Here is a 14,946-nt window from a genome sequence, read left to right as displayed (position 1 = left end):
GGGGTGGGCCCCTGGGGGAGGGGCCTTGGCTTGGTATTACCTCACTTCCTTTTCCTTCAACTTCCTGGATGCAGACGCAATGTAACCAGCTGCCCCACGCTCCTGCCACCCCACCTTCCCTACCATGGTGAACTATAGCCCTTCCTAAACTGCAAACGCCAGAAGTTTCCTAAGTTGTTTCTTGTGAAGTTACAGCAACAGGAAAAGTAGCGAACACACTTCTCAATTACTAAACTTAGTAATTAGGGAAAATAATGTTTTTAGTACAATATCTCTTAAAAACCCTAACCGACTGAGCCAGGGAGATGGTTCAGTGGGCGGAAGTCACAGAGGCCTGACGACCTGTCTTCCCTCCCCAGAACCCATGTAAGAAGCCGGATGTGACCAGAGCATCTGGAATCCCAGCTTTCCAGAGCTGAGATGGGCGGTGAAGATAGAAGACTCCGGCTGAAGCTCCAGAAGTTTCAGGTCAGCTAGCCTGCAGCACACTGCTCAGCAGCAGAAACACCGGTCTCAGTGAGGTGAAAGGCGAGAACTGCCCTCCTCCAATGGCAGCCACATGCACACTCACACACACACACACCTATTAAATAGGTTTTTTTTAATCACAATTGATTTTTTAAAAATCCATGAAACTCCAAAACAAAAAACAGCAAAATGTTCTCTAAAAAATTTTTTTTTATTAATTGAGAATTTACAATGTGTTTTGACCATATCCAACTCACCTCCTCCCAACTCTACATCCTCATCTCCCCCTCCCCCCAGATCAGGTCCAGTCTGTGCTATTACATTCCTGGGTGTAAGACCATTTACTGATAGTGAGGTCAACCTACCAAGGGCCACACCCTTAAAGAAAGCCAGCTCTCCCTCCCCCAGCAGCTGCCAATAATTACCAATAGCTTCTGAGCTGGGAGTGGGATTCCTTGTGCCTGCCTCCGAATCTGAAGTCTGAACTAACTGCAGTAACCACTATGATTATATATACAAATAATATGCGGGCTTCTCAGAGAGGCCCTTCTTACAGAGTGCACTTCCCAAACCCATATGCTCAAACTTAATCCCATGCTCGTGAATGTGCTCAGAGTCCCCCCTTCCCCCGCATAGTGCAAAGCAACTTGAGAAGCCCCTCTGTGTTCCCTCAGCGCAGCCCAGTCTCAAACACAATGCTTGCACACGTGTCCATTACAGTTAAGAACTCCTGTAGTCACTGACTCTGCCATCAGATCCGTTGCCTCGACTCTGGGGCTTTCCCTACACGTTGGAGAGATGGCTTGCACACGCTTGTTAAACAGATGAAGGAAAACATGGGGATGTCTAAACCGTCAGGAAGTGCCAGTTAGCTGAATTTCCACTTTTGTGTCTTTAAAAACAGCAACAACAACAACAAAAGTATTCTTCATATCAAACATAGTACTAAATATTTGTCTTTCTGGCTTTCTTCAATTTTTCCTGAAAATGGCAAAATTATGTTCTTCTTTATGGCTGAACAATACACTACAGTGTATTTTTAACCAAAATTTAAAAATCCATTCACCTGCTGATGTGTATATGAGCTGTTTCTATATCATGGCTGTGGTGGTTTGAGTGAGAATGGTCCCCACACAGGCTCATATATTTGAATACTTGGTTGGGGCAGGGGTGGGGGGCGGGATCTGTTTGGGAAGGATCAAGAGATGTGGCGCTATTGAAGGGGATGTGTTGCTGGGTTTGAGGTTTCAAAAGCCTGCCTCAGTGCTCTCCCCCTCCCCCTCCCCTCCCCATCCCCTCTTCCCCTCCCCTTCCCCCTGCAGATCAGGATGCAGCTCTGAGCTGCTTCCTCGGCACTATGCCTGCCCTCCATCATGCTCCCTGACATGATGATAATCAGCTAACTCTATAAAGCTGTAAGCAATCCAAAAAGCCAAACTTTTCCCTCTGTAAGTTGTCTCGGTCACGGTATCTCTTCACAGCACTAGGACTAGGACCCTAGCTATAATGAAGAGCTCATCAGTAAACATGGATATGTAGTTATCCCTATGATCTGTTGACATCCCACTGACCTCAGTGGTTTGGCTGATCATGAGGCATTGGTATCTCTGTCTTCAGAATGCATGTGTAAGGGGGGGGGTGCTATGCATGCTACACATTTGTGTGTAGGTACACTGACCCATGTGGGCTGTGCGCATGTGTGAAGGCCAGAGATTAATATCAAGGTCTTTCACCCATCTTGTTTTATGAGACAGGGTCTTTCAGTGAATCTGTAGCTCATTGTTTCGGCTGGGCTGGCCGGCCAGCAAGGCCCTGGGATCCTCCTATCTCTCTCCCTAGCTCTGAGGTTACAGGTTCGGTTTCCATCACCATGCCCAACTTTCATGGGATGCTGGAGATCTGAAGTGAGGTCTCCATACTTAGGCAGCAAGCACTTTTCCTACTGGGTCATGTCCCCAGAGCTAGGCTCTCAGGAACCCCCATGATGAGTTCCATAAATGGCTGCACTCATTTGCATATCCGATAGAAGCATGAGAGAATCACATGTGCGCGCGCACACACACACACACACACACACACACAGACACACCCTGTCAGTATTTGTTGGTGATGATCATTCTAACTGCAGTGAGATGAAATCTCATATCTTTGATCTCCATTTTCTGGATTTTGCAATAATTAAGATTTTAAATGAACTTTATCATTGAAAATACTTACAAATAAACATCACACATCAAAATTAGAAAGCTTTTGGGGGGAAAAAAAGAAATGCAAATGGCCAATAACTGGGTTTTTTTGTTTTTTGGTTTTTTTGTTTTTTGTTTTTTGGAATATTCTATATCCCAATCCACCAGGTAAATGCAAATTAAAACTACTTGGAGAACACCATCTCACCTGTCAGAATGACTATCACCAAGTCTGACAAACCTTGCAGAAGGTGTGGAAAGAAAAGAAACCTTATTCACTGCTGGTGGGGGTGCAAATTAAACAGCCAGCATAGAAATCTGCTTGGAGATTTCTAAGAGTTCTTACGTGGCCTTTCCTTAACCTTGCCTGGTCTGTGGACAGCTGATGTTGGCTGTTGATAGTGTGACTCAAACACAAGACAAGCATGAAAGAAAAGCTAACAGAAGTTCCAAATGAAAGTGAAACTGCTGAAATTTCAGTTTTAACTATTGAGCCTGTGGTACTACAAAGACAACTTGCCTTGGCTTCTCATAAAGAGAGTGTGTTAAATATTAACACATGGATGCTCTTAATGAGGTGTGTCTTCGTGAGGGTTTTACTGCTGTGAACAGACTCCATGACCAAGGCAAGTCTTATAAAGGACAACATTTAATTGGAACTGGCGTACAGATTCAGAGGTTCAGTCTATTATCATCAAGGCAGGAGCACGGCAGCATCCAGGCAGGCATGGTGCAGGAGGAGCTGAGAGTTCTACAACTTCATCTGAAGGCTGCTAGCAGAATACTGGCTTCCAGGCAGCTAAGATGGGATCTTAAAGCCCACACCCACAGTGACACACCTACTCCAACAAGGCCACATCTACTCCAACAAGGCCACACCTTCTAATAATACCATTCCCTGGGCCAAGGATATACAAACCGTAACAGAGGGTCTACCTTAGTCACTCACTGCTCTACCGCTCCGAAGAGACACCATGACCAAGGCAGCATATTCAGAAAGCATTTAGTCGAGGGCTTGTTTACAGTTTCCGGTGAGTCCATAACCGACATGGTGGGTGAATGGCAATAGGCAGGCAGGCATGGCACCGGAGCAGAGCTCAAAGCTCACATCTGATTCACAAGCCTAGTGAAACCTCAAGGCTCACCCCCCAGTGACACACCTACTCTAACACACCTTGTTGTGGATGGATCTGTGCTGCCTGTATTTTGATGTAAATTCTGCTCTCCCAGGAGGGGTTGTCTGGAATGAGGAATGAGTCACAGACTCAGGTAACTTCTTGTGAAACTCCCAAATGAATAAAGGGATCAATCACTGGGAGAGTAGGGGGGCTTCTAGGTTGGACTGAGGGAGAGAGGAAGCAGGAGAGAGTAGGGGCTTTTGACTGGGGACAGCGAAAGGGCAAGATGTACCTGCTAGGGTCTCTCCTCTCCATTTCATGGCAGATCTGCCAGGATTCACCACTGGAGGAATTTGATTTCATATGGCTTACAAGATTCGGATTCTAGCTGTTGTGCCCAGAGATGGAGTTACCATTGTTTCAGAACTAAGTTTGTGTGGTGTTTTTCTTCTCGAAGCGACTTGACTGGGTTCCAGAGAGAAAAGTACAGGGGCAAAGCGTGGGTTTGCCTGATGTGCACCACCAAGGCCGTGGAGGTTTTGAAGCATGGGGCTGGCATGGTAACCACCCGCCAGTGGGAACTTAGCGAGTTGGGTGGAGACGGTTCAGGAAGCACTTGGCCAGAGAGTTTGCCAAGATGAGAACACCCCGCCGGTGCCATGTGGGTGCCAACATAGTGCAGGATATTGATAGTCTTTTTAATAATTCCTGCAACACGCCTCCTAATCCTTCCTAAATAGTTCACCAACTGGGACCCAAACATTTAAATAAATGAACCTTTGGGAGCCGTTCTCGTTCAAACCACCAGAGGGTCCTTCCATTCCAGGCCAGCTATTGACCAAAGCATTCCTCCTTTGCTAGACTGTATTTGTTGGACATGGTATTATTAAATGGCTGACTAAACTGTCACCTAAGTAATTTCTGTATAGTTTTTTTCTCACTGTATAACGATGATCAGTCTGGTCATGTGATCAGATGGGCTGTGCTAGGAATATCTTCCCTCTGTGTGGACCAAGTCATCACACGGAGAAAACCAAACTCCAGTTCATCCCATCCCTCTTTGGTACCCAGTTAGTGGTGCTGTTTAGGGATGTAATAGAACCTTCAGGAGGCGGAGCCTTGCTGCAGAAGGTACGTCACCGGAGGTGGACTTTGAGGTTTTACAGTCTGGCTCCATTTCCTGTTCCTTGGACTTTCCGGATGCAGTTGAGATGTGTTCAGTCAGCTTCCTGACAAGGCTGGACCCATAGTTCAGCGGCCATGTCTTCCTCTCTGCAACTCTAAGCTACAACAAACCCCTACCCCCACCCCCACCCCCACCCCCACCCCCACCCCCACCAAGTAGCTTTTTGTCCAGTTATTTGACAGCAGTTATGGAAAGGTAACTAATACACTTGCCTATGCCACAGAGTAGAATGTCACAGTGAAGCAAAGCTACATTGTTTTAAGTACAGAGACCTGGAGGAAAAGGATAATTCCCACTCCCCCCCCCAAACAACAACAACAACAACAACAACAAAACGTGGGCCTGGGTTTCTCAAGAGAGTCACCCTCAGATGTTTTTACAATGGCTATGTGGTGAACGTTCTAAGTTCACCTTCCAAGGCTTAAAATTACAAGATTTGAAGATTCACCACACTTAAAAATCTGAGTAAAAATGTGCAGTTAAGTACAAATGCATGTACTGATTCACTTATTTTTCTTCTTTAAGATTTATTTTTATTGTTTTCTATTATGGGGAGGCTATATATGCATTAGAGCAAGTGTCTGAGGTCAGAGGTACCCACCCTTCTTAGGGCTACAGATACACACACACCTGGTGGGTGCTGGTGATGGAACTTGGGTCCTCTGGAAGGATCATCAAGTGCTCTTAACCTTGGAGCCCTCTCTCCAGCCACTCTTGTCTTTAAGAATTTCCTTTGATAAATACAATCGTAGGATAGTTTTCTGAAGTGTATTTTTTGAGTTTAGGCATGAGAAAGGATCTTTAACACACTGAAAGTCAGCATGGTTTGGTGTTTGTAACATCCTTACCTGAGACGTCTCTATAGCAACCTCAGCTGTACATTGTGTTCGGATTCCCATCCCACACTATCTTGGTTTTCCCTGTCGTTTTTGATCCTACATCTGCACAGCCCAGTTTAGATTAGAACCTCAAAAAGACTGAGGATAAAAATGTGTCCTGAGTCCTTGCAAGCCGTGTTGGAATCACTAATTAGTATTCTGTAGAGCATGACCAAAGGTGATCAAGTGAAGGGCACTCTCATCCCTTCCACTGCCAATTCCCAAGGAATGAGAAGTTTTACTCTACTGTGGGATTTTGGAGAGTGGAAAGGCGTGTGTACTTGGAAAAGGCTCCACTGATACCCTGGCCCTTCTTCTTCATTTGTTGTTAAGTCGTGTTTCGCTCTTCCTTTCATCGAAGTGTTCTGTGATTTCATGGAGATATTTATGGAGGTTTGCTGTTTAGTTTGTTTCTTGTTTTTGTTTTTTTGTTTGTTTGTTTGTTTGGTGGTTGGTTTGTTTTTTGGTTTTGTTGTTGTTGATTTTGGTTTTGGCTCAGTTATAATGTATTTATCCTCTTCTTTGTCCTTTCAAAAAATATATCTTCTTTTAGTTAGAAAACATACTATATAGCCCAGTCCAGCCTTAAACTTGCAACCCCGGGGCCTCTACTTCCCAAGTGTTGGGATCGCAAGTGTGCCTACAGGCCCTGCAGGACCGTCAGAAGTTGAGGACATAGGCTTTCTTCCCTCTTGTTCTCCTGTCTCCTCATTTTCCTCAGTGTCTCTTCTTTCTCTTATTATTCCTTCGCTCACATAACTCATCACAACATAGAATTCAAGGATTCTTGTTGTTGGGTTTTTTGTTTGTTTGTTTGTTTGATTTTTAAATAACTCTCCTTGGTGGGGATGTTGGAAAGACAGCTCAGCAGTTAAGAGTGGATACTGCTATTGCAGGGCACATAAGTTTAGTTCCCAGTAGCCATATTGGGCTTACTCCCAGCTGCCTGTAACTCTAGCACCAGGGGGATCCAGTGTCTCTAGCCTCTGATGGCTTCTGCACTCATGTGCACAGATCCCCTAACACACACACACACATGCACACACATACACACAGGCACACACGAATATACACATAATTAAAAATCATAAAAATACATCTCTTTAAAAATAACTTTCTTTTGTAACATTTTAAAATTTTGTGTGTGTGTGTGTGTGTGTGTGTGTGTGTGTGCGTGTGCACGTGTGTTTAAATTTGTCTTTGGCATTCACCTTCTTTTCTCATCCTGGGCCCTTTGACCCAGGGGTCCTTTGTTGTATCCGAGATGGTTAACAATGTGGTTGCCTTTACGTATTCTCGGGAATCAATTTCAGGGCCTCTATACCAAAATCTACAGATGCCCCACTTCCTTCTATAAAATCTGAAGTGTTTGCATGTAGCCTTTGTATGTGTGTTTCATGTGCCTGCAGTAATATCAATGGTTTATGATGCCTGGGATTCGTTGTTTTCCTCGGCACTACGCTACCCAAATGGGACAGCGCAGGGGAGGAATCAGGTACTTCAGCTCACCATTCAAGGAGTGCAGCTCATCGTGCCAAAGAAGGTGTGGGAGACATCATGGTGGCAGATGCACACAGCTGGGACTCCTTGCAACTCAGTGCACCAGGAAGTAGAGAGCTTGGGCCACAATTGGAGCCAGGTTATAAAGGGTAAGCCACTCTCCCCCACTACAGTGACTCACAGACCTCCCTTCCCCGACTGCAATGACCCACAGCCACCTTCCCCACTGCAGTGACCCACTTCCTCCACTGAGGTGCCACTTCCTAAAAGATGCACACCTCCTAAAATACCACCAGCAGCCAGAGACCAAGTGTTCAAACACCTGAGCCTGTGGGAGACATTTTGCATTCACATTGTAAAACTCTAACACGCTATAAATGGTACACGGTATAGACGGTGGGAAACCATAACACAATATAAATGTGTCTTAGTTAGGGTTTGAGGGTGCTGTGAAGAGACACCATAACCACAGTGACTCTTATAAGAAAACATTTAATTGGGGCTGACTTACAGTTCAGAGGTTCAGTCCATTTTCATCATGGCAGGAAGCATGGCAACAGGCAGGCAGACATGATGCTGGAGAAGGAGCTGAGAGTTCTACATCTGGATCAGCAGGAAGCAGGAAGCAGGAAGCAGGAAGGGAGACACTGGGCCTGCCTTGAGCATCTGAGACCTCAGTGACACAATTCCTCCCACAAAGCCACATCCATCCAATAGAGCCACACCTCCTAATGCCACTCTCTGTGAGCCTGTGGGCCATCAAACCACCACAAAATGGTACACAGTACTTGGGTAACCCTAACACAGTGTAGCTGGTACATAGTACCTATACAACATAGTACAAGTACTTGGGTAACCCTAACACAGTGTAGCTGGCACATAGTACCTATACAACATAGTACAAGTACTTGGGTAACCCTAACACAGTGTAGCTGGTACATAGTACCTATACAACATAGTACAAGTACTTGGGTAACCCTAACACAGTGTAGCTGGTACATAGTACCTATACAACATAGTACAAGTACTTGGGTAACCCTAACACGGTGTAGCTGGCACATAGTACCTATACAACATAGTACAAGTACTTGGGTAACCCTAACACGGTGTAGCTGGCACATAGTACCTATACAACATAGTACAAGTACTTGGGTAACCCTAACACGGTGTAGCTGGTACATAGTACCTATACAACATAGTACAAGTACTTGGGTAACCCTAACACAGTGTAGCTGGTACATAGTACCTATACAACATAGTACAAGTACTTGGGTAACCCTAACACAGTGTAGCTGGTACATAGTACCTATACAACATAGTACAAGTACTTGGGTAACCCTAACACAGTGTAGCTGGCACATAGTACCTATACAACATAGTACAAGTACTTGGGTAACCCTAACACGGTGTAGCTGGTACATAGTACCTATACAACATAGTACAAGTACTTGGGTAACCCTAACACAGTGTAGCTGGTACATAGTACCTATACAACATAGTACAGGTACTTGGGTAACCCTAACACAGTGTAGCTGGCACATAGTACCTATACAACATAGTACAAGTACTTGGAAAACATCGGGAAAGTATAGTCTGCGCAAGATCAGTACAGACGAGGGTTTGGTTTTATTTTGTTTTGTTTTCCAAAAATGTCCAGTCCATAGACACAAAGTGACTGTATACTCTTGTCTTACATTCATGTCTCCAGACATAACTAAATGACCTTTAAAGGTTAAAACCATGGTTCTCTGGTCAAGAACCATGAGGCACATAAACGCTTCCGGTAACTACATTTATTTAGAATCCCAAACTTGAATGAGAGTGGTTTCTCTTAGCTTTACCATCTTATGAGTACATATGTATTCAATAGACTCTTGGGTTTCTTTCAAGCCCCAGACCTGCTCTTGCTCCCTCTGGAGATAGGCAGAGATGAGCCACAATCTCCCATACAAGACTTATGGTCTATCTACACATCACCCACTCTGTCTGCACCCATCCCAGCCTCCCTCCATCTGCCGACTTCGATGTTGCCCACCCAAGAAGCCAACAGGATCTCTTAAAACAGTGTTGACAGGGCTAGGGGGGTGTCCACCTGGTCTCTGGAGCATTTAAGATGCCAGCCTCAGGCTGATTCTGCCTACATCACCATCCTCACTGTACCCATTATTCCAGGCTCTTCTGTGTCCCTTAGCCTGTTTGTATTCTGCCGCCCCGCCTCCCCCACCCCCACCCCCACTCCCCTGATCCCCCAGGCAGAATGACTCTCCAAGCACTAGGCCAGAGTGTCCCTGGGCCTTCTGAACAGGCTGACTCTGAGTCCTCGGCTGGGAGGCGGGGCCTGAGGTTCAATATTGCTCCCAGGCTCCCAAGGAAGCCAGGCCTCACAGTGCACCTCAGAATCAACTACAGTATAAATGCCTACCCCCTTCAACCAAAAGGTCATGAGAGCCAGGCACTTGCATTTCCAACGGCTTCCCTCGGATGGTTCAGAGTCCACGCAGAGCATCCTGGTCCGGACTACAGCTTTTATCTATCTCATAAGGCTGAGAATCAGGCCCCTGAGGCTGGGCCCCTGTCCCTAAAGCCATAAAACCAGTAACTCCGGTTTGTCCTCTTCCTGATCACAATCTCCCACCTCAAGGCAAATCACCCCATGCAAATACACGTCCTTGTGGCACACTAAGGCCCCAGACACACCCGAATAGGCTCCGCCCACAGTAGCTCCCCTTCCTTACCCGATGGGTCTCTAGCAGATGAGATCCGAGATCGGGTGGTTGCACACTGGTGCTTTGGTGCTAGGCGAATCCTTTAAATGAAAGCTGCAAGAGCCAGTGAATAAGTGAATAAGTAATGCAGAATGGAAAGGCCCTGGCTGAGCTTGGTATAAGCCACATTCTCAGCCTTCTTAGATAGAAGCTGGAGCAGACCTGCGCGCTCAGTGTGGCCACAGCAGCAAACACTTAGGCTATTTCAGAGCTCAGATTAAAATGTATTTTCTAAGTTAGTTTTGTGTGTATTGGAAAGTGGTTTGTCTGTCTGTCTGTTTTGTCTCTGTTAGGTTGCTCAAACTGGCCTAGAGTTAACTAAGTAACCTAACCTGGTCCCAAACTCACAAGCCTCCTGCCTCAGCCTCCCCTGGGCTGAGATTACAGCCTTGTGCCCAACCACCTGGCCTCATCCTTTGAGTATTTATGGCAAGAAAGGTTTTTGGAGCGCCTCCCTGGGCTGAAATCTAAAGGCCACTCTTTGTGGGGCTCACCAGAAGTCCTTCTCAGCAGCCAATGCCGCAGAAATCTCACTTTCTCCTCAGAAGAAGAAGCAGGAAAAAGGAAGCGAAGACAAAAAAAAAAAATGGTTCTAGAAGAAACACAGGAAGGAGGGGGCTAGCGTGTTGTGCGCCTGTGTGAGGGGGAGGAGAGGGAGGGAGTGTCTGTGTGGGGGAGTACAGCTGAGAGGAGGGTATGCATGTGTGAGGGAGAGATAGAATGAGGGAGGGAGTGCGAGGGAGGGAGGGAGGGAGGGATGCAAGTGTGAGGGGGCAGGAAAGAGCTTTATGGCACACTTATCTAAAAGGGCCCCTCACAATACCACCTGCATGACCTAGAGAGAGAACACAGCAGGAGCCCTGCCCACATCACCTCCTCATGCCTTCCCGAGGACAAGGCACTATCACTCCTACTATGAGGAGGATGAAGACTCTGGCTGCAAGAGAGAGACAGCTGTGGGCTCCTGGCATGGTGGCTGACCCATCCCCTCTGAGCCACTCTCAGCACCTCCTAGGGATGCTTCTGACATGGAGGCAACGTTCTCTCCAATGCCTGGAAACTCCCCTTCTTCACTTCCCGGTGAACAAAACCGTATTATCAACTTCACACAGAAAACTGATGACTGTATGACTGTGCGCCAGCCTTATGTGTGAGGCACGTGGCTACAAACCCAAACGCAATAGGTCCTTATTTTCTAAAAAGGTCGGAGTCTGGGCAAGGAGAGAGATGCATTTGTGTGTTCCTGTGAGCATCTAAGCCACTGGGGTTTGGAGTGTCCCTATGGTAGTCGTTGAAGCCTATAACCTACCTAATGTAATTGGATGCTATATCCAAAATTACTAGGGTAAGTACAGTACTTAGATGGCATAATTTGGAAGGTTTCATGTCCCTTTCACCTGAGTGCTTTTTGTGGGTGGTGTTTTTAGCTCACGAAGAAGACTGAGTGCCCACCGTATCGACCTTTTCAGTGACTGGGAACTCTCCTCTGTTCCCGTCACCAGCTAGCACCAGTAATGACATCTCTCAAGCCCTTCTTAAGTAAAGCCTTCAAAGAAATATCCTGACAGATTTGGCGGGGATCAGGATAAATTTACCCAGGAAGAAAATGTCATTTTCAATTTTCATAATAGGCGTGTGAAGACACCTACCATATCACTGGCCTTCTTTATAAAAAACATATTACAAAGGATGAACCAATAACCCCAGACAGATCAGCAAGCACACCGGTGTGGCTGGTTTAAGGCCAGGATCCTCTGGCTCTGACTTCAAAGCAGATACCTATCTGACTGGACGTTGTTTCTGTGAGAAGAACCAGTCAAAGGTTTGCATCTTAGGTTGTGAGCCGATCTTCGGATCTCTTAAGAAGAAAGGACTCAGAGACAGCCCAGCACCGCCTGCCAAGGCCAGCACGATGTCAAATGTTTACCAACTGTCAATCCTAATTCCTGTGTCCCAGACTGCCTCTGTTTCTGTCTGTCTAACTCTGTCTGTCTGTCTCTCTGTTTCTCTATGTATGCACACATGTATATGAGTATATGTGTGTGTATGTATATATATGCATGTATGTGTAAGTATGTGAGTGTGTATGTGTGTGTATGTATTTGTGTGTATATATATGTATGAATGTGTATGTATGTATGTGTGTGAGTATGTGTATATGTGTGTGAGTGTGTGTGTGAGTGTATGTATGTATGTGTGTGTGAGTGTGTGTTGTATGTATAGATGAAGGTGTAAGTGCACGTTGTGCAAGCAGAAATAGGCTAGAGGAGGCTGTCCAGTGTCTTCCTCCACAGTTCCCTGACTTCTTCCTAGAACCCAGGGTTTCTCATTGAACACGGAGCTGGCTGTCCCTGCCCCAGCCAGGCTTGCAAAGCAGGAGGTCCCAGAGCTGCTCTGTCCCTCCCTATGCCCCAGCAGGCAGCAGATTCAGACATGTGTACAGGGGATCCGAACTCAAGTCCCCAGACTCATCTAGTAGTAACATAGTAGCCACACCTACAGCCTGCCCGACTAGCACCTTCCACAGCTACATTCATATGCATCCCACTCGCAATAGTGAAATATTGACTTCTCTATCTGAAAGGTCACACTTGTTCTCCCGTTTATTTGATTCCCTTCTGCCACTGCCAGTATCCGCTTCTCCCTTCCACTGCGTTTCCTTACAGTGATGATTGCAGTAGTTATCGGAGTGGTTGCTCAGCTTGGGAACGTGTGTATGCATCTTTCTCTTTGCTCAGGACTTCAAACCCTTTGAAAACATGTTCCTATTACGTTTGGCTTTATATCTGTATGCCTTACCTATAAGGCTGGAGCTCAATACATAGTCAACAATTGTATGTTTTAGCAAAAATAAGTAAATATGTTTTTACTCATAAGTGCAGAGATGGAAACTCCAGGTACCAGAGAGAATGTTGGCTCCGTGTAAGGTGCATCTCCCTCTCTCGGGTGACATGAGTGACTGAGAGAGAAGAGTGAGGGAAAGAACATGCTACTGGAGGGACAAAGCTAGCAGCACATGTAAAGAGCTTTCTTCCAATCTTGTCAAAAGCGTACCTTGTCTATGGCAATCACAGAGAGGTGAATTGCATAGCCATACATGATGAGGTCAAGGGCCAGGGACAGCTTTGGTTGAAGCAGAAATAAAATATGTTTCAAAATTGAAGAGCAAAGTCATCAATTTGAAGAAGGAAGGTCATGGACCTTGGAGGTGGCTTTCGAAGGAAGCTTATTATAATTTTATGTATTATCTACACTCTAAGAACCATTCCAAGAAAAATGCATTCATTTAAACAACAGCAGCAACAAAACAGAGTCCTGCCTGTAAGACAGACTAGTTTAACAGTGACAGTAACTAGTTTAAAGCTTGTGAGAGTAACCAACCAGTATCCGAGTTGACTTAGGGCTCACTCCATGAGGTAGAACCCATACCTGACTCTGCTTAGGTGACCAAGAACCTGAGACTAGATAGCCCAGGGCCCTAGGGGAAAACCAAATACAAAAACAACAACAACAAAATAATAGTAATAAAATGACTCCTAATGACATTCTGCTATACTCATAGATCAGTGCCTGGCTCAGTTATCATCAGAGAATCTTCCTTCTGCAGCCGATGGGAACAAACACAGAGACCCACAGCCAGACAGCATGCATAGAGTGAGAGACCTTGGGACACTCAGCCCTAAATGAGATATCTCCACCAAAGAGCTCCTCCTCAGAGCTCAGGGAACCCAGCAGAAGAGGAAGTAGAAAGAGTGTAAGAGCCACGGAGGATGGAAGACAACAAGGCCCTCTAAATCAACAATATCAAAGCAAACACACAGGAACTCAGAAACTCAGGCGGCGTGTATAGGGCAGGCACAGGTCTGCACCCACTCCTTTGTGTGGATAGCATGGCTTCCAGTTTAGTGTTTTTATGGGATCCTGCATGTGTGAACTAGAAGGTCTCTGATTCTTGTGCCTTCTCTTGCACTCTTTTTTCCTTCTGTCTGTTTCCTTCAATTCCATTGTGTTAGTTTTTGTTTTGTCTACATTTTATTTTATTCTTATCCCCTAGATATTGGCATCAAGACATTCCAAATCTATGAGGCAACAGCGTGACCTATGACCTGCAGACCCGTCTCCAAGACAATGACCACCATATTCCCAGAATCGATTTGGCTTACCTCTCACCCTTACTTGTGTTATGTCATTTTCCATATAAATAAGGAGAACACCCTCTCCTCGCTTGCTCGCTCTCTCTCTCTCTCTCTCTCTCTCTCTCTTTCTTCTCTCTCTCTCCCTCTTCTCTCTCTACCACTTCTTTGTCTCTCCCTTTCAATAAAACTTCTTCCACGTGGAACTGCTTTGGCCTAGCATGCTGTTTTGGCACAACCCACTATTCTAACCCATCACTAGAAGCCTCTTTGTTGTCTAACAAGAGACAGAAAGGGAGAAGGAACTAGGAGGAGCAGGAGGAGAAACCATAATTAGGATGAATCATGTGAGAAAGAAATCTATTTTCAATTACAGGGGGGAAATTTTAAATTTTCAAAATTAAGAACCAGAAACCAACAGGACTCAGATGAGCTGTGTACAATGGTGCATGCCTTTAACTCTAGCACTCGAGGCAGAGGCAGAGGCAGAGGCAGAGAGGCAGAGAGGCAGAGAGGCAGAGAGGCAGAGAGGCAGAGAGGCAGAGAGGCAGAGAGGCAGAGAGGCAGAGAGGCAGAGAGGCAGAGAGGCAGAGAGGCAGAGAGGCAGAGAGGCAGAGGCAGAGGCAGAGGCAGAGGCAGACATTCCAAGTTCTAGGCCAGCTAGGATGCTGTTATTTGAATGTGAAATGTCTCCTGGGGGCTTTTGCATTTG

General features: G+C 45.9%; 1 long non-coding RNA gene across 1 annotated transcript; it reads left to right on the top strand.

The window, feature by feature from the left end:
• Positions 1-74: 74 nt before the first annotated feature.
• On the top strand, positions 75-14,422 carry LOC110302185 (uncharacterized). Its single transcript, XR_002378785.2, has 4 exons — positions 75-127; positions 360-468; positions 7,246-7,485; positions 14,156-14,422. It is a non-coding gene; the product is annotated as an uncharacterized LOC110302185 (long non-coding RNA).
• Positions 14,423-14,946: the final 524 nt, after the last annotated feature.

Source organism: Mus caroli, unplaced genomic scaffold (assembly GCF_978045245.1).
Source record: "Mus caroli unplaced genomic scaffold, Mus_caroli_1 scaffold_11, whole genome shotgun sequence".
Taxonomy (NCBI): domain Eukaryota; kingdom Metazoa; phylum Chordata; class Mammalia; order Rodentia; family Muridae; genus Mus; species Mus caroli.
Note: the sequence above shows the minus strand (reverse complement) of the source record. Positions and strands in the feature narration are given on the sequence as shown.